The following is a 20,402-nucleotide window of genomic DNA, read 5'->3' on the forward strand; positions in this document are numbered from 1 at the left end:
TCCAGAAAGAGCCTTATTCCAGGACAACAGAACAAACATTTGGTTTTGATATTTTAGATATCATACAGGAGACTGGAAACTTCACAGCAATCAGCATCTAATCTCTTTTCATGCAGAATAACATGCTAAATCCATTATTTAAACATTACATCTGCTTAAATAAAAGCAGGATGTAACGTTTCCTGCTGCCCATTAATTTTACATATGCAAAAGGACCATATCGTCAAAACAACTCATCCGCGTGTACACTTGTGAGCATGGATGCACGTATACATATATATATATATGTATGTATGTATATCACCTCAGAAAGACCTACTTTTCTCACCTTTCACAGTACAACTCATGAAAAAACAGTGGACTTAAAAATTACCACCATAAAGACTGAGTTGCTGAGACTCTACCAACACTGGCTGTTTCAGACTGGGTAACAGTTGCTAATTTTCAGCTGTCTGCAACACAAAACAATCTTTCAAATAGCTGAAAGATGAAGTCTCTATCTGTTTTTATAATGCTGTCTTATCTGGTTATACCTTACTACATTTTTTTTTAAATGTGCCATACAGCAAGCTTCCTTAGAGAAAAGGTAACGCCTTTTTTTCCATACACAAAATGACCAAAATATACTTTCCCTCCCCTAACGTGACTTCATTAAATGAATGTTCCCTTTCTCAATGAAGCAAATTATAATCAATCCACACCTGGCAGTGTTTAGCTAATCATATAATTTTGGGTTGAGTGGCTCTGGTCACCAGCTCTTTCACCACCCCTCCCTTTTTCTGAAGCAGATTTTTATTATATTCTTATATTATCTAAGGGAGCAATAAATAGGATCCACTAAATACATTTGCTTGAGACATTTATATGAAATTTGAAAGTTTAATGTAACTGCCAAAAGCTTCTGGAGTGCTGGCAGAATTAATCTTAATACTCATTACATTTATAGATTCAAATCAAGCCTGCGGACGTCAGCATAGGTGCCGCTGCTAAGAAATAAGAAGTTTCCAGGAAATCTGTAAGTAAATTTAAAGTGGTTGCCAGCTTTGGAGAGGGAAGATTTAAAAAATGATGTGATGGATGTGATCTATATGCCAGGAGATGCAGCTCTAAACACACTTATCGCTATAATTCTGGGGATGCTTTCTCCAATACAGGTTTTTATAACACAACAGAATTAGAGATTAAGCTACATACTTCAAGCCTAGATTTTTATTTATTATTTTTAATTAGAGGTTGCAATTCATTGGGCAGCCATCTCCAGCTGTGATATCATTCCATGCCTGATAAGCAGGAAAAGCCTAATTCTGCTGCAGTTTCTGCCTCCGAGTGTAAGCAGTGGCTTTAGTTTGGGGGATGGAGGAACAAGAGAGTGAGTTTTGGAGTACATTTATTACATTTGGTAGAGTGCACCTGAGCTTAAAAAGTATGTGGAAACTAATGAAAAATAATGAAAGTAACATTAAACAACATAACCACACAACTATCCACTTTGCTACCCACCCCACAGCTGAGCCAGACTGTGGTGGACAGGAGAGGCACTTCTTGGAGCACACATCTTGTGGAAGTGTTACCTGAGGACAAAGCCAGACACTTGAGCGTCCAGCTGGAGCCTGCTCCACACTGTCGTCTTTATCTATAAATACAGTAACAGGAAATATTTGCCAACTGTAGCTTGCAATTAGAGCCAGGAAGAGAGCAAGAGAGCTCTCAGTATCCACTAACACAACGGAGGTATAAAATCAAAAAAAAAGCAACCATAGGTCAAACATTTTGTTACATTTGAGTTTCAGTATTTCTGCCATCACTACAATGACAATTTATCCAAGTCACTCTAGAAATGACAGGCCTGTAATGCACCAAGTCAGCACCAAGTTTTCCCACCAATGAAACACGAGCTTCATTTATCCATGACAGATGCTAACTTGAAACTGTTGTTGAACTACAATATAAACGCAAACATAAAGAGCAGGTGAAAGAACTTCAAGTTATGAGAAGGGTGAAAATGGAATTTGCTGCGTATAATTCCACCTAGAAACCTCCCTTGCAGCACAAGTACTAACTACAGATAATGCAACACTGCGATCCATCTGGAATTTGAAAACAATAAGGTTAAGCATGGCACAATAAAAAAGTTTTTTTCTGACTGAAAATACAACTGGCTGAAATGAGTTAAAATTCACAGAAAATCTCCTGCATAGCTGGGTAGGAAGTTGGGGTGACATGGGGTGACAAATGACAAATCAGGCTTTTTTCCTTTTTTTTTTTTTTTTTCATAGCTAGAACAAGAAGTTAATTTTAAATGGTAAGAGCAAAAGATTGATAAAGTATTTTTGACTAAAAAAAATACAGAACGTAAAGGGGGTCACCACCCTTCGAACACCCACATAATAACGACAGAAAGGACCTGAAAAAAAAAACAAAAACAAAAAAAAAAAAAAAAAAAAAAAAAACGTAATTTATAGAGGAAGATACAACTGCTAAGACATGATTTCTTATCTCTTTGCTCTCAGTTGCCAGCTATGGACTAAGACCTCCTCTCTCAATAAAGCATTCAGAGTGGTATCAGTTATGGACATGCTGCCTACAAATGCAAATTCTGGGAAGTTGAGTCCCAGCTCCTAAAACACACTTCTGAAGACTCGAGCACTCTCCCTTGACTCCCTGGTTTTGATTGCCTGAACAGATCTGCTATTTATTATCTACAAATTAAGACAGCAGAATACCAAACTGAGCAACTGGTGACAAAATAATTCTGATAAAGTTCTTGTTGTTGTGTTTTGTTTGTTGTTTGTTTTTTACAGAAGCTTGTGAGAATGGCCGCCTCTTTGTAAAAGAATACAGAACAACCTGTTAAATTGACTGAGATGGTTCATATTTTAGAAATTGTTGATACTTAATGTCTAACAAAACATATATATATATGTATATATATTCAGAAATGGCTAACTTTTATATATATATATATACATATATATAAGTTTGCCATTTCTGAATGTTCTGCCTTAAATTTCAACTTATAAAAGGAAATTATAAATTTCAACTTATAATAGGAAAAATGGAATTAAAAAAAAACCTTAATACCTTCTCAGAATTCTGTGAGGTTTGAAATTTTGCCCAAGAGATTATAATTTAGATTTATTCTAGACAGTCTTTGCAGAATTATCTTAAATGGAAAATATTAATTGTGTTTCATCCAAAAAGTAAAGGAATTTATTGCCCAAGTAATACCTAGAATGTGAACCTGGCAGACAACCGGATCAACTTGTTAAATTTTATATACAAGCTCTCACTAATTCATGATGCTGAAGTGTTGCTGCTCTACACCTGCCACAAATCAGTCACGGTTTTCCACTAACATGTTGTTTTACTACCCTTTGTAACTGAAAGCACAAAGTACAATCATAAAATATGCACAGTGTTTCTCTTGCCTATAAGCAAGACTGAACATGTTCATTGGACAAAACTCGGAATAATACTTGTGAGTGTGCTAAAAGATTACTTTTCATTAAAAAAGAGTCTGCCTTCATGTTATCAATTGTTTCTAAAAAAAACCTGTCAACCTCAGATATATTTATATATCCCAGACAGAATCAAAAGCATTGAAGTTAATTAAGCACATTGATCAGCAAGGGAAATAGATATGAATATAGCGATCTTGTGCACTGGAATTAATTACATCAAGTTTTTGACCATACCACAAATAAAGCTCAGGATGTACTAATGAGATTATCAAGAACACAAACTGTAAATCTCGTATAACATTCAATAACACACATTCCCCACAGAGCAGCATTAGCAGCCTTTCAGGCAGCCACCTTACAAGCACATATTTAGATGTCACATTCAGAAAATTACTTCATCCTTAAACATGAAACACCTACCTTTTCTCAGTGGTTCCAGAACAAGTTTATTTTACCAGTGAAACACAGAAATAGGTTCAGATTTCTGAATGGTACCATTCCTAACACTTTGTTTTTATCTGGTATGCTTCTCTGCCCTTTTCTCTCTCCCCTTCAGCAGGCTGTGCTCTCCACCACCAGGTATTTCCCCATTTAAAACACAACAGAGAACACCCTAATGCACATATGACAATCCACACACTCTTTGTTTCTGTCTGAATCATTTCCTTAATAGGTCTTTTCTCACCTCTGATTACCAGGAGTACTATGATTTTATTCACCAAAATTTAAATCATAATTTTTTCAAAAATATTTAAAATCAAAAATTTTTACTCCTTGTTTCTATTCTGTGTTTGATTTCAGCCTCCTACCATGGATCCTGCTATGCTCCTTTCTATGTTACTCAAGTCTGCCTTCTATTTTCCAGCATTTTGTTCAGTCTACACACTTCTTCGGTTCCTGTCACTGTAGTGTCAGGTAAGAGTCATCTCCATGGACATTTTTAGTCCAAAGACATCCAATCACTGGGATGGCCCTAAAATCAAATTCTAAGCGAACTGGTCAAACTACAGCCAATTAGCGTGAGTGCTTCTCCTGACAACTTTTGTAAAGATAGATATTAAAGACAAATAATCAATCTTTTAAAAAAGTGTCTTCCCTGAGAATCTGTAACAGTTAAAAAAATAGATCAAAGAACGCAGGAAAGCTTACCTTTCGATCCTGGATGGATACAGTCTCTTAAAAACCTCCAGCTTAACGTACTACATCCTTTCTGCTTTTCTGAGCAATCTTTTTCTTCTGTAACTTCCTGTCTTCTGCCTTGCTAGCTGCACTTTATTCTATGTACGTGCAAAGGAACCCAAGATGTTATCCAGAGCTGCTCGCTTCTACTCTGTCTCCACAGTATTCACGTCACTTGTAGCACCGAAGCTGCTGAGAAGCCAATGCATCAGCTCTGTGAAAGAGAAAGTCAAAATAAACCAGGGCACGCAGACCCAGCACAGGGTGATCAGCTTCATAGATCTTGATCGTGATGCCAGAGTGAGAATAAAACACACAAAGCTGCAATGATCAAGCACAGCAGTTTGGAGGTGCTAATGAAGAAATAACACACCCTGTGAATACAGGTCACTTCTGAAAAACTGTTACACAAGCATGAAAACCTTCAGAAAAGAAAAGGGAAAAAAAAAGAAAAAACAGAAGAGAAAGCAGGATCTGATACCAGATAAGCAATCGCAGAGGGTAAGCCGGATACAGAGCGCAGAACTTGTTAGCCTGAATGATACCAAGGGACGTGCCTTGTAAAACGATCAATACTCAAAGGCTCAAATAAAGGACTTGGTTGTCTTCCCTGCCCCCACAACCTGAAACAAATCTCCTCTGCTTCTAAACATTTCACACTGCCTGCTACAAAACTGCTCACATTTCTTTCTAGAATTAAAGTTCTGCTCAGCACACTGTTTTTCAGATGTGAACAAAAAAAAAGCACACAGTAATTACAGCTTAAAACCCTGTGTTTCTTCAATAAACCCCAACTGATATTAAACAGATGTCCAACAGCATACATCAAAATACAGAAAACACAACTGGAAAATTTCAGAGCTGCACCATGCAGTGGACACGGCAGCCTCGAGCTGAGCAACAGAGAGCTGCTGTACGAACAGGGAGAGAGGCTGGGGAGGAATTACACCAATATATATATGTACTTATTTTTTTCTTACAGTCATTTTTTCTTAATGAAAAACAAATCGATTTGCAACACTCTTTTCATAGATAAATGAGAAAAAGCCTTGGTCTAAACAGAGAGAGAAAAAGAGATCTACACAATTCTGTGACTGAAACATCATTACATGCCTTAGGAACACAAACTACAAGGAGTTTTGCTGGTAGAGGCGCAGGGCAGAGCAGTAGAGCTTCCTTAACAACACAGGATATTTCCCTTAAACAAGTATTCAACTTCCAAGATGTTTTACATCACAAATGTGCTAAAACTGCTATAAACCTTCAGTTGACACTCAGGAATATGACTTTACTTCTTTGTCACAGAAATGAGTAAATACTCTTTGAAAAAAAATAAATAAATAATGGTACATCCAGCAATTTCTAACTTCTGAGTATTTGAATCCCTAACTTTGAAAAATTCTTTGATACACGTGTTGTTTTTTTTAATTCTTTGTACAGAATGTGTGCGTACATATACAGGCATGTATCACCTCCGTGTCAAGCGTTTTACAACTCAAAGAGAAAGATGCTCTCCCCAAAAAGCTGCCTCTCCAAGACTCACTTCCCAGCAAGAAGAAATTCACCAATTCCTCTTCCTGTTATCAGTGCTATGAAAAAGGAAAGCCACCACAAATTGCACAGGCCCTTTCCCCCAGACGAGCACCACTTAGCCCACAGTTCCTACACCTCACCGGCAATCTTCCACTGCTCGTGTGCTAACATTAGTAAAATAGTTCAAGGTGAACACGAACTCTTAAAAATATGTCAAGGACTGGGGAGAAAAGGAGTATTAGAGAGGGAAAGCCATTATAGAAATGAAGAATAAAATCAAGTCAATTATGATTCTCAAATCACAGGTCTACCAAACTGCCTTATTAAATTGGCCTGTAAGAAGAAAAACAAGCAGGGAAACAATTAGGAGAAATAGACTTTCCAGTAATTCTCCCTGAGAAAAAGGACTTGAAAGTCTCCTTTAATTCAGCAAAGATGAAAAAGCAAGCGACTTTTTCAATGCGCACTGGGTTCTGCACACATTTGCTACTTATATTAATAGGCAGACAAAATTTCCTTCTGTTTTCCCAGCAAGCGTGTATGCATGTGTATGAGAGAGGAGAGACTGCAGCACTGAAGCTTTTGCTTGACATTTTTTTCATCTTCCCTATATTCACCCACCAAATCTCCCCCTCCAATCCATTTTTTCTTCTGCACCATTTTAAAGTAACTTTTAGCTAGTGCTCACATTACACCACTGCTACATATCTCAAAAATCATCCGAAAACAAACTAAAACTCAAAAATTTAAGGATAGGAGTTGCCAAGGCCTTCAAACAGCATGTTTCCCAGCACCTAACTTAAAGCGTACAAAATAAAATGTAGTTCAAAAATTAAAAGTTATCACTTTTAGATGAAGTGAGGTACTTTAATGAGAATGTTTCCTGTGGGAAGAAGTATTCTAATATGAGCAATTATTATGTAAAAGATACATGAATATACAGTACAAGGAACAACCTTATCCTGGTAGAGACAATTCATCCCATTAAAGCCTCGTGGCACTGGCAGGGCCCCCTGCCCCCAGCCCAGGCTGCCCTCAGCCCCATCCAGCCTGGCCTTGGATACTGCCAGGGATGGGGCACCCCCAGCTCCTCGGGGCAGCCTGTAACAATGGAGCAAAGCTATATAGAGAGGAGCACAGGATCGAAAAGAGAACCTGGGGGACGGCATCCAAATCCCCCAAAAGAATAACAGCTACGCAAGAAGTAACATTCCCAAGGAGCAGAATTTTCTGGCTCATTTCTTCTGTCTCCCATTCGTTCTCCACCTCAAGTGTATGTTCTGGCAGGAAACCCTCCCAGAAAGCTACTTGCATCTTGTTACTAATACATCTCCTTCACGCCAAGTCTTTTTTCTTTTTAATGAAGAATTCTTCATTAACAGAAAAACGCCAAATGATCTATTTTCCTTTAGAGGTGAGCCAAATCTGCATACTTGATTTCTTACCTAACGCGGTCCATTTATACCAACTACAGCTTCCAATTTCTCCCCACCATGACACAGGTTTCTTCTTCAGCGTTGCGCCACTGCCATTTAAGTCCCCAAAGAATATAAAAAGAATATATTTGATTAATATCTGACTCACAGTAGCATTCAGTGCAACTACAGCAATGTTTTTGCAATTCACCAAAGATTTATATTTTTTAATCAATATAGCTCACATAGTCAGAGAGGACTAGTATACTCTGGAACAATCTAATCAATAATTGCCAAGACAATAATGCTGCTGGACTGGGGGGTTCCAGAAAGGGAGAACACGGAAAGCAGCAGCCAGCAACAGCAGAGACTGAGCAGATCCATTATGCTATTTCTTCCACTTTCTCTCCAGGCAGAATACTGTTCTGAGGCCTGTTACATGTGAAAGTAGTCTTCATAACATAACTTCCAAACTCTTGTGAAAATAAATTGTTCTGAGCGTTCCTGAAAGCACATTGTATAACCTTTGAAGCTATGTATGTGATGCAAGGGTTTAAATTCTGGCCCTCACACAGCCTGGAAAGCCTGGCCTATACTGTAAGCTTTTAAAGATATCCCTTGAAAGTAATTATTTTCTTAATTGCAAACCCAAAAGATATCATAAGACAAAATACAAACACTACAAAGGCAAACCAGAGGGACAGAGAAAATAGCACAGCAGACATCAGCATGACATTGACAGAGCTCTGTTGCCTCAGTCTGACCGTTTGGCTTGAAATAAGGATGCAAATAAGTGGTAGGCTGCCACTTAATTCCAGTCCTTATCGTCAATCTCTCCCTGTGCCACTAAGGCGTACATCACTGTGTGCTGTACTGAAATACATACATCTACAGATCTGTAGCAGTACTGAAAAAATATTGTGGTTTTATGTTGCCTTGATGGAGGTATTAAATCAGACAATAATAATCCCATGAGCTGATGCATTTAGAAGTCATTGCACAGAACTTTCTACAGTCCACTGTCTTCGGGATCTGCAGTCCTCATGCTGTTCCTCTGGGTGCAATGGGAATGCTTATAAAAAAGTTAAATGCTCCCATGTCTGCTCAAGTGGTCTATGCCACAGACATATCCTCCAGATAGAACAAATAATGCCCATATCTTCTGTTCCATGATCTAGGTCTTCATGGTCTTTAAATGCCTAAGGAAAGAGGTTTTGCTCTGGACCAAAAACAACTGTCAGCGTAGTAAGATATTTAAAGCAGGAGCAAAATACTTTCAGGACTAGCCATTTTTCAACACAGACTACAACTGAAATACACACTCCTGTTTTAATCTAATTCAACCGTGCATCATGTTTTACATTCTAAGATTTATTTGAAGAACACTGAAATGCCTTGCAGAATAAGCTTTGATACCCTAATGAGGAAAATTGACTGTGACTACATCCATTTTACAGCTGAACTCGCATCAAGAGTAGTGCTGCCACAAACCTCCACCAGGCAGCACAACCAGTGCTCTTCCCTTTGTGCCACCCAATGCAAAAGCTTTCTGCAAATCTCGCCTCACAAGCCCCACGTTTTCTGCCCTGCAAACAGCAGCAAACCAAAGTTTAGCAAAAAGCACGATTAGAGACACAGGATGGCTTTTATACATTTGTACAATTGTTAGTTATGTGACCTGACCTTCTGAAAAACATCACGACAAGCGCAAATTAAGTTTTCAAGGACACCATGAAATGTACCGTAAGTACATTCAGCCTTCTCTCTTGTTTCCTTGTTACATGTATTGCCTGACGGATTTGTGTTTCAGGTATAATACAAAACACCAAAGTTACATCAGGTGAAGTTTTGGTGGAAATCCAGAAGTCAAACTCCCCAGTTTTTACCATATTCTACTTGAAATAGAACTTTAACATTATCACTATGCTTTATACTCCGAATATAGTTCAGAAAACAGTTTAACCTTGAGCAAAGATTAAAGAAATCTGAGTTGAAAAGAATGCAAAACCCAAAATACTGCATCTCTTCCAAGCCAAAATAATGCATAATGTTGTCTATAACATCCTGCAGCACTGAAAGTTTTCCTCCAAGCTGCAGTGAAACAAAAATAAATATTGGAATTCCCTGAGAGAACGAACACGCACACACATGTGCCATTTACCTCTACACCACTTACATATCAAGGACTTGTGAGCAAACTTTGAAGGCTCCAAGTCTCGCTGTCAGTGCTAACAAGTACAGAAAACACTGAAGATTAAGAAATAGCTTCCTGTGGTTATTCCAAGGGATAAACTGGTCCCATGCAGCCTCCCATTGCTCAGCTGAACTGGTAAACCGAGCAGAGGTACCACAGATGCCAGGCAGGGAGAAGTGAGGATGCTATGGTTCTTTATGAGGTTGTTCTCCTTCAGTGGCAGCTCTGACTTCCACGCTTCTTACTCAGAGCAACAACAGAGGGGTGAGCTGTTTAAAGAACTGAGCATTTCTAATTCTCTAAGTACCACATTTATCATATGTATTTTTGTTAATACTTTTGTTTAGTCAGATCATGGATACTTCAAAGTCAACTGGCTAAAAAAAAAAAAAAAAAAAACATTTTACCTCTGACATGATATTTGAGTTTTACTGAAAAACAATAATCAAAATAATGATTATTGAAATAGCTCTTAATCATGGGTATAAACACACAGTTTCTCAACAGTTCTGACTGTACGATTAATTGATATATTCTGAGTCTGTTCACCAGGTTGAGCAAATCTAAAAATATGCTAGTGCTAAGAATGATGATTTCTCTGTTTGCTCTGCAGACAGCTTTCCTGCTCGCTGTCTTCAGGGAATCCTCTGCCTGGTGCCTCCACATTTCAGATTCAAAAAGAGATTTCAAATAATTTTCTGGCAGTTCTCCAGTATTAACTATGACAATATCAATTCAGCAGAGAAATGCCAGATTTCATATCACATCTGAGTGGGTGGGATTGACAGTACTTTGTTAATGCCCGTCCCCCTCCCTGCTTTTATTACAAATAATTTTTATATCTATTTTCCTAACAAAATTTGATTTTGTCAACATATCCAGTGGGTTTACAATACAGCTATTGTTGCTGGAAATGTCAGTACTTCAAATGTGATTCTTGATGTAGCTCTTATAGGATATGGAGAAATAGCCAAGTAAATTTATTCTTTGTATCTAAATGTCACTTTAGGTACAAAATATATTAAATATCATGAATAGAAGAAGTATGTGCACTGTATATCTAATGTGATGACTTGGATAGGAAACAAAATTAAATCTTTCATACAGACTACAGTACCTAAGTGGAGGATACCAATGGCCCCTCTATAAGTGGAAACGTACAGTACAGATGCAAGTAATTTTACAAGATCCTTATTGTAATCATAAAACGTAGAAACATGATGAAATCAAGATGTTATAGTTTAAAATACAATACACTGAAAGCCATTATATGCCTAGTGTAATGAGTATTTTAGACAGAGACATAATCACAAAGTAAAACTTTATCTTACATCACTAATATAAAACCTGTATTCTCATGAGACAGTTTTCAGCAAGCCTCCATCCGAGTCCCTCCACAAAAGACAGCAACGCCTCCATTAATGGAAGCTGAGAAAATATTAGGGGAAATAAAGTCTCTTTGCATGTGTAAATGATTGGCTAAAAGACAGGAGAAAGAAAGTTGGAGTAAACAGTCCACGTTTTCACAGTGGAGCATTGCAGAGAGACGAGGCAGGAGCTGTGCTGTCCACCAGGTTCCTAATTAAGCTGTGAAAAGAGGAAGGTGACACTCTGTATACGATGCTAAGGTATGTAAGGCAAGTAGAGATGAGGACCACCTGCAGAGATCTGCAGATGGACCTTCCATGTCTCAGTGACTGGGCAATCAAAGTGATAGATGGAACGCACCAGAAAGAAGTAACGTACCTAGGGGGTGAAGGTCCTGGCTTTACATACAGAACGATGGGCTCTGAGCTGAATATCAACATGCAGGAGTAATAACGTGGGGCTGCAACTATTACTTCTGTGACAAAATCGGCTCAGACTCCTTGACAGTCACATATAAATGGAAATAATTAGAAGAGGAATACAAAACAGAGAAAATTAATTTGTCACTATAAAACATACAGTGCACATTTCTCAGACATAATTCTCATGTCCCTAATCTCAAAAAAGATATCATAGGCTTATAAAAGGTTCGAGGAAGGAAGGGCTCAGGCTTTTCAGGCAGGAGAGAGTGATGCCTCAGCAGAGAGGGGGCAGAGGTCTGTAAAGTCCAGAGGGAGATGGGAAGGGTGGAATCCCAGCCTGCTGCTCACTGTCCCTCCCACAGTCAGAGCTGGAGAGGCCTCAGAGAAAGGTTCAAAATGAAGAAAGGGATGTGGGGGGTGTCCCAGAAAGGGGGAGAAAACCTCCGTAACTGCGTCTCTGGCTACCCAACGACCTGAGCTTGCTGGTGGCTATAAGAATTTTCTCAGGAAGTTTTATGGCATACTTGGTCAGCACTCATACCTCCATACAGTACCTGCTTTTCAAGCGAAGAACCTTATCCTATAAATGATGGCAAGGCACAGAAATCAAGTGGTATCCAAGAGTGGCAGAGAAAAAACCTCCACCTCGGACTCTTTGTGGCTGAGGCAACCGCCGAGTAAGCAACATGGTATGTGAGTATGTCACGTCAGTGCTTCACACGTATAAAGGAACCATAAATAAATAAATAAATGAAAAGATCACTTTCAGCCTGGTAGTTTTCCTTGTTCAGCCTCAACCCTCATCCAGTGGAGATGGAACTAACTGAGAACTGGTCTGTGACTCCACTGGCCATTTCCACCACTTGACAGGGGCGGCAGGACCCCGACAGAGGCTCTTTGGTCACAGCAGTGCTCCACACTGATGCTCTACGACTCCCACAAGCCCAAGCCCTGCCTTTTGGTCTCTGCCAACTGCTGTATCTGGCTTCTGCTCCCAAAATGTTCTCCAAACTTGGACCAGCCTTGCCTGTAACTCCCTGCTCACACTAGTAGCCCTTGGGCAGAACATCTTCCCCCAAATCAGGAACAACAAGATAACGTATATGTGAATGTGTTTGCAGACAAGCACGTGATAAACAATAGACAGGGAGCATTTATGCAGGTTCCCCCTTTTCAGGATACCTGGCTCTCAGAGCCCAGCATCTACATTCTAGTCTAGACTGAGCCCAAAGGTCTAATTAATTTGCTCAAGGTTTAGCTGTTGCAGAGATGAGAATCAGATTCCAGTCCTGTGCAGTACTTTAATTGCACAGTATCGCCTCCACAACCTGATTTATTTTCCTTGGGTCTACTCTACTATAAATAACTAACCTTCCTCTATAATGCCCAAAAGCTCATTACATGCTCCAGTCAAACCATTCGTAATTATTAAGTTACCTGATGGTGTTTGCCCTATCGTGTACTTGAGCACCTCAGTGTCAGAGAAGGTTTTAAAGCATTTACAAAATAGGTAAATAATTTATTTTTACCTCTGAACATGATTGACTCTGGCCATTTGCTGTTTCATATTGCATATTGTTAAACACAATCTATCACCTACATTACAGGATGCTACCACCTTCCATATGAATGTCTGAATGGCCAGCAGTATCAAGCCATAAGTGGGATTTTATTTAACAGCAACCGTTCTTGTTTGGGCATGAATATCCTGTGCCTGTGTGAATGCAGATACCCACGGAATTAAAACTTGTTCTCTGAACACTCACTAAAACAGAAACACATCATAGATGCTTGCGAGGAGCCTGAGCATGACTGATAAGAAAGCAATATAAATCTCAGCATATGTTTGCAAACAATTCTACAACTTTCAGCTGATTCTAACTGCAGATTACTGATCTTCTCCAGGCGTCCACGTTTTCATCTTCGGCTAAAAATATCCACTTACACAGACCAGCAAAGAACCAGTTCAGGGTGCCCAAACTTTAATAAATCAGAGACATCGATTCAATCTCATGTAAATGAAGCTTCCCACTGTCCTTTCTAAACAAACAAGGAGGACACAGAGGCCTGCACATAATCACTAAATTACAAAGAACAGATGCGAGACATTAACAAGGAAACGCTCATGCTGGCAAGGAGAAAACACTATAAAACAGCACGCACTGTACCAAGCCAGATTGGCTTTTAAATGACTCATACTTAAGAGATTACAAACAACAAGGAACAAAAATAAAATACTTCATTTGACTGGGCCTAATACACTTTAGTTACTTTAAATTAACTGCTAATTGTGCCATTTCTTTCCCTTGCACTTTTCCTTCTGACATCCTGGTTGAAGTGTCTTGATGGAAGGGAACGTACTACAAAAAGTATGTCCTAAGCCTAGGAATTTACCAGTTGCAAATTTATTAGTGCTCCCTTCAAAACATGCATTTGTTTCCCCAAAAAGAAAGCATCTCTCCTGACTGCTGGCCCAAGGAATCACTACACCAAGTGGGCGCATTATGCATTTCTTTCTCAGTTTTTCAAATGTGCTGTCTGAAGTTTTATTCCATTCATCCCATGCGTTGTAAGCCCATTTCTCACCTCCCACTGAACACGAGGAACAGAGGAACAGGAGCCGGTCACTTCTTGCAGCGATCAGCAGTGCACCTCTGCAGACCTCTGTGCAAAGCTGCCCAGCGTTCCCCTGCATGGCCAAGTCACGTCCCAGGACCCAGGGGAGCAGAGAAAGGGCTGCCACGAGGTGCAGAACCACAGAGGCAAAATTCCAAAGGCAACTGAAATTCCGTGCACTTTAATTAAGATCTTAAGGTGGTTACGACAATTGTTTGGAATCAGGCTTTTTAAATATAAAATTGGTGTGGACGCTGCCTGCCTCTCACACGCACACATTTTCTGTTCCTCTGCCTGCCCTACAAGCTTTCTTTCCTGTCTGAAGGAACTTTATGGCTTATTGTCCAAGGACAATTTAATCAGCTCACCCAATAGCGTATACTGAAAAATGCAATCTCGGCTTGCAACACTAATGCATGCATATTCCCCAGGCCCACATGTACTCCAGCAATTATGTCCTATATTCATATGTGAGCTGTGTCAAGGAAATTCAGTCTTTTCCTTTTCTCCTTGAACAAGGATCTAATTCAGTCTCATCCTTCCAAAAGCCAAAGTTACCAGCCACTGCTGCTCTATCAGGTGACAGAGAACCAGACAATTAAGGTGTTGCGGCCACACCCAAGGGCTCAAGCACTTTCCATTTGCCTTACTTAATAAACCAAAAAAATTACAATGTTCTTGTAACATTCTGCCAAAACCTTGTCTTACAGGACTACTGACAACCAGAAATTTCCGCTATTCCAAATGAAATGGCAAAAGCATCCCAAATCAAATGCTGCTGGTGGCTCCGTCCTTTAGCTGCCCTTCTCCCACTCGGACCCAAACGATGACAGTATTTGCAACACCAACTGCAGAGAAAGTTGCTTCCTTATCTTGTTTGTGCCTAAGAACAACAACTCAGAGATAAGATGCCCCAAGCACAGGGCAGATGGGCAGAAAACACTCACTGCGCTCAAGTACCAACCTGGCAGCAGGTCCCAGCCTCACACTACCAAAGCAGCAGCTCTGGCTCCTGTTGGCATCTTGGTGGCTCTGAAATACTGCTTGAGTAACAAAGACTTGAAAACAGCATGTAGTCATGCAAAAAGGAGGAAATCTGAATAAACATGATGACTTCAGATTTAGCAAGCTCACATGAACAATCCAGAGGACAAGGCAAGCCGCACTCATTGTTCCCTTCCTGCATGGAAATCGTGCAGTGGGGGATTGAGAAAAACACGTAAAGGCTGCTCAACAGCAACTACAGACAGCACACAACCCAGGTTTTGCACCATCTTTACCCAGGTTAACTGTGAAATTATAACCCTGAGCAGATTTTCAGCCTTCTTTTGGAATAACTTCAGTCCTGAGTGAGTCAAGAAAGCCCAAAACCCAGTTGGAACAAAGAAAGGAAAGTTAAGAAGGGCCTTGCACATCACTGTTTGGACACAGATCTACAATCCCACGTGCAAGTAGGCTGTACAGATCCAACTTACAATTGCTGCTACGGCTCACTCCAACACTCCACAGGAATTATTTCAAAGAAATTAGTATGTTGGTGGAGACAACACACTGCACCTTACAGGTGGGAATGTCACCCTTTCTAAAGATTTCCACTGATGGAGAAAGCAACATCCTTCTGTAAACTGTCTCAGAGCTATTTTAAGCTGTTACAAATCTGGGCTTTGCCATCTGAATTTTATTGAATCCTTTTGCCAGGCTTTCTTATGTCTTCATCTACTAGATTAAAGAGCACTTTAGTATAGCATGATGTATAGATACTTAGCCAGACAGAAGTTGTATTAAAACACCACTGCATTAAATAAAGAGTGTTAAAACAGTTTTTGTTTGAACAAAATGGACAATTCATTCTTCTCTGAAGATCATCGGTTTCTGCAGCTCTTTCCTGTACTAACTCTGATAATGTAGATATTCAGAGCAGATTCTCCAACGCAGGAATGAACTCAACAGTACTTCATATGGAATAACACCCCTTTGGAGTCCAGGCTGATATTGCTCTATATTTATTATTACACACATCTACGTAAGTCTGTTCTCAAGAACACTAGAGAAAATACAGATGAATTTAATTGGCTGTAAGCATTTAGCTTCATTATCCAAAATGTATTAGTGTGTGAGGAGAGTTGTTTTTCTTGGTCTTTATAAAGAAGAGGGCTAATCTTGCGGCAGGCAGCTGGGAAGTGGAGAAGTACACCCTTTGTGAACCTGAGAAAGCAATACATGGAAGGGACAGTCTTCAGAGGTGATCAAAAGAAAAGAGCAGCTGGAAACAAAGCTGAAGTTAAGTAAAGAAACTGTTTCATTCAATGTTTTCATCACATTTCTATTGAAGAATAAGAACTGACATCTCAGAGCCCAATTACAGCATTTGCGATAAAGTCCATTGACATAAACTGCAGAAGTGCATACTTTCTCTTCCTAAACCAAATACTTATGTTCATAATCCAGCTTTAACAGATTTATTCAAATCCATTATTCCTGTTCAAATTTCTGAGAAATTTTAAAGTAAAAAGGCAGGAAAGAATACAAGAAGAAGGTAGCCTCGCAGCTGTGGAGAACTGTAAATCTCAATTTTAGTGCCAACATTGTCATTGTGTTCGAGGCGAAAGAAACCTGAGCACGTCGCCTACCAGTGCTTCTCCCTCTACTTTCACAACTAACTTGTGAAAAGCAAAGGACTGTGCTAGCACCTGTGATATTCAAGGCACATTTTCACTAACTGCAGCAATGCACGGTGGCATTAAAAAATAAAGACTTCAAACCAAGATAGAACATTTCGAAAATCACTACTTCTCCTGCCCACTACAAAGGAAAACAAACACAACCCTATTAGAATAATAGTAATGGAAGATTCTACCTTTTAAGGGAGAAAAATGAACGGACAAGGACCAGAAAGCAATAGAAAACATTTAAAATGTATTTTGCACTTCATTTTTCTATGACAAGGTCTATAGGGTTATAGTTTGAAGGGATCCGAATATTTATTTTCCAAAAAAAGCAGAACAACTATTTAATATAAAGTCACTAGGATTCTCAGCACGTTTCATTCATTACACACGCAACAAAGCACCACGAGGCAGGAACAAGTAGGTACTGCATTCACCAAGGCCATGCAAGTCCCTCAGACTGCATTAGAAATGCAGTGGTTGAGACCCCAAGCTGTTAGGAAATATCCCTTTTTATTATTAGACATCAGGAAGAATTACCACTCATGAGATTACCTCCACACCAGCCCTAAAGGTCTCCATTTGAGTATTTCTGAAGGATAAAATAGATGCAAGCTCAGTTCTGCTGGAGCACACTGTGATGTCTGAAAGTCAAGGCTCACAAGCCAGATGATAACAGAGTAAATGTACGCATCATCTACTTGGAAACCATCCACCGTTAAGGGACCTTTACCTTCAGGCAGACTAGAAACCAGGCAAAGAACTGGACAATCAGTCAAACTGGCTCAGTTCTGTTAACTTCACAGAAGAAAATGCCGTGTGGGTCTACTTAATCCGTATTTTCCTCCTCTAGGGTCTAGAATTGCTTGAGAAAGATGATGAGTGATGTAGCTTATCCTGCGTACTTTGAAACAACCACTAATGCCATACCCCGACAAGCACGTGATGCAGGTCCTTCACTAGCGGCCCATTTAACATCTGGGAATTGAGAGCAGTCTCTGCAAGTATTACTCCACCAACAAACAATGTCCATCTCACCAAACACGGAGCCTAAGCCCCAAATCTGACTTTGTTTTAAGGATACAATTTCTAGAGAGGCTCAGGAGTGTCGGATGCAAATCCTGTACAGGCACACAGCACAGCTGATGGACAACACTCCTTTAGGCATTAAGAAAAGCACTTTCTTATCCCTTCCAGACATTTTCAAAGCAGTGAAGGACAGGACCCTCGAGAGAGCCAAGAAGGAAGGACATGCATCTATCAGCCTAAGGTCAGGCCTCCCTGGCTCAGAAATCCACGTACAACTCTCAGTTACCAGCTACAAGGCCTAAGTTAAAAACATTTCAGTGACTATACTTCCTTTGCCACGACAGCTTATTTTTTAGAAGTGAACAGTGAGTTTCTTGCTATTGTTGGAATGTGTAATAATCACGGTTACCCTTTGCCGAGGGCAATTTCCATAGTAGAAACACAGCCTTCCTGTGAATTAGGTGGTAATTGGATCCTTCTTTGCTTATTTATGTTCTTTGCTATTTATTTATGTTAGAACATTACCAGCACGAGTAATTCATCAGGGTGTGAACTGTGGAACACATAGGAATGTGGGGTAGAACAGACTGACATATTTCAGCTCCAGGACAGAGCTAATCTTAGCTCAAGTCGTGCATTTCCAAACGAAACACCAGCACAGCATCTGGAACCAGCCTCGTGCTGGGGAGCAAGGAAGGGAGCGTGGAGCTTTTTATGTTTGCACTTGAGCAATCATAGCCTGAGCTCTTTTATAAGCAGGGGCGGCAGCAGAAGCCATGTACTCATGCAGAGCCTGTGCCAGGGGGGTCACAGACAGGTGGCCGTAGCGCAGCAGAAATGAGCTGCCCTCCTCACTGTGTCTGTGTTGTCAAATGGTAACTGAAGACACCAAAACCTCCCATTGCCCAAGCAGGCTTTGCCTAGGAATAAGGCAGAATTTCCATAGTCTGTTGCGTGAAAATGATACAAATTGGTATTATCCTTCCTGCATGAGGAGAAAAATGGAAAAGGATGTAAGCTACCTTCTGCTTGGCCTTGCCTCTGATCTCCCGGGCATCTAGACGCAGAAATGGATTCCCCATGTCCTTTGATCTGCTCTATCACTCCCTTGCAATTTTGTGGCTGGTTTCAGCACTATGAAGTTTCTGAAATTACAAGGTTTTTAAATTATCTCCTCTAGGATAGGTCTTAGAAGACAGACAGAATATGCAAATTAAAAAACAGAACTTGAACTGCAACACTGAGCAAATATTTATAATATTCCAGTAATCAATGCTGCAGTAAATTCTTCTGAGCAAAACACCACGTGTCTATTTGCCAAACCAAATGTGCATCCCAATTACAGCATTGATCTCCTTTACATGTTACGGGGAGAGAGAGAGAGATTAAGAAGAAAAATGTTTGATATTCTTTATGTCCTGGTTGTTTCTGTTCCAGTATGAAGGAGGCTCATGTTAGCCATCAAAACAGGTTCAAGCTTCCTGACAAAATTAAAAAGGTGATTAAAACATTTAACCTAAAGTAAGAAATAAATGACCTAAAGCAGAAATAACACATAGGAAGAGAAGAGTAAAGCATGTTGCCTATTATTTTGACAAGTCAGAGCACAAAGAAGCACATAGCTTGTGGTATCTGCAACTAAAAATACTTATTCTCAGCTACAGTCCTGCACTCCTGCAGCAAAATGCTACATACCCAAAGCAGAGCAATTAGTGCCTAATCATTAATACTCTTCAAAACTGAGGAACACGTCCCTGGTAGCTATAAGGCAATAGCTGAGGATCTGTTCTGCACCTCACCCCAGGTTTAGATGGGATGAAGGTCACTAGACCTTCTGGCTACATGGGCCACCTCAGATTTATAAAGAACAAATTATAGTTTCATAGATCAGAAGTACTCTTAAGGTATGAGGCAGACAGCACAGCTTCTAGTCTCCTAGGTGTTTCCTCCCAGAAAAGGCCTTCCAAATAGCATGCCTTGACATCACCAAGCTTCTCAGACGCTGTTGTGCATCCTCTTTCTTTAGTGGAGATGGTAACACCCTTGCCCCAGCAGGGGTTGGTTGTTTGGAAGGCCTTCTCTCTAATACCACTAAAAGCTATTTTAAATACATTCATAGCACGGTGTCTCCTTTACTTCAATTATAAAGTTTATTTGGGGAGCTATTCACAGGCCCCATTACACCCGGGCTGATTCCCACATTTCAGAACAAAGCCTTCAAACTGCCCTTCATGGCTCAGGCAAGGCTAAAAATAATAAATAAATACATGATATTTTATCATAAGTACTACAAACCAACGATGCAGTAATCAAACAGCACATAATGCTTTGCAGTATCATCTGTTAACAAAAATTTGCAACAGAAAATCATCAACAGGTAGTAAAATGTTCTAAAAGTACACATGCAGATCCTACATACTTTCAGCACAAGACATCGTAATTATATATATATATATATATTTTAAGCTTTAAATGGGCACATAACATCTACCTTTATGGAGAGCAATCCATCTGACAAA

General features: G+C 39.8%; 1 protein-coding gene across 14 annotated transcripts in view; it reads right to left on the bottom strand.

The window, feature by feature from the left end:
* The window catches only part of PCDH15 (protocadherin related 15), a 738,695-nt gene that overhangs the window by 624,633 nt on the left and 93,660 nt on the right, over window positions 1–20,402 (bottom strand). For all 14 annotated transcript variants that reach the window (XM_067000244.1, XM_067000234.1, XM_067000238.1 and 11 more), the window contains exon 2: window positions 4,611–4,854. The gene's annotated coding sequence lies outside the window, so the exon portion shown is untranslated. The remainder of the gene's footprint in view (window positions 1–4,610; window positions 4,855–20,402) is intronic.

This window comes from Anser cygnoides, chromosome 7 (genome assembly GCF_040182565.1).
Source record: "Anser cygnoides isolate HZ-2024a breed goose chromosome 7, Taihu_goose_T2T_genome, whole genome shotgun sequence".
In the NCBI taxonomy this organism is placed as follows: domain Eukaryota; kingdom Metazoa; phylum Chordata; class Aves; order Anseriformes; family Anatidae; genus Anser; species Anser cygnoides.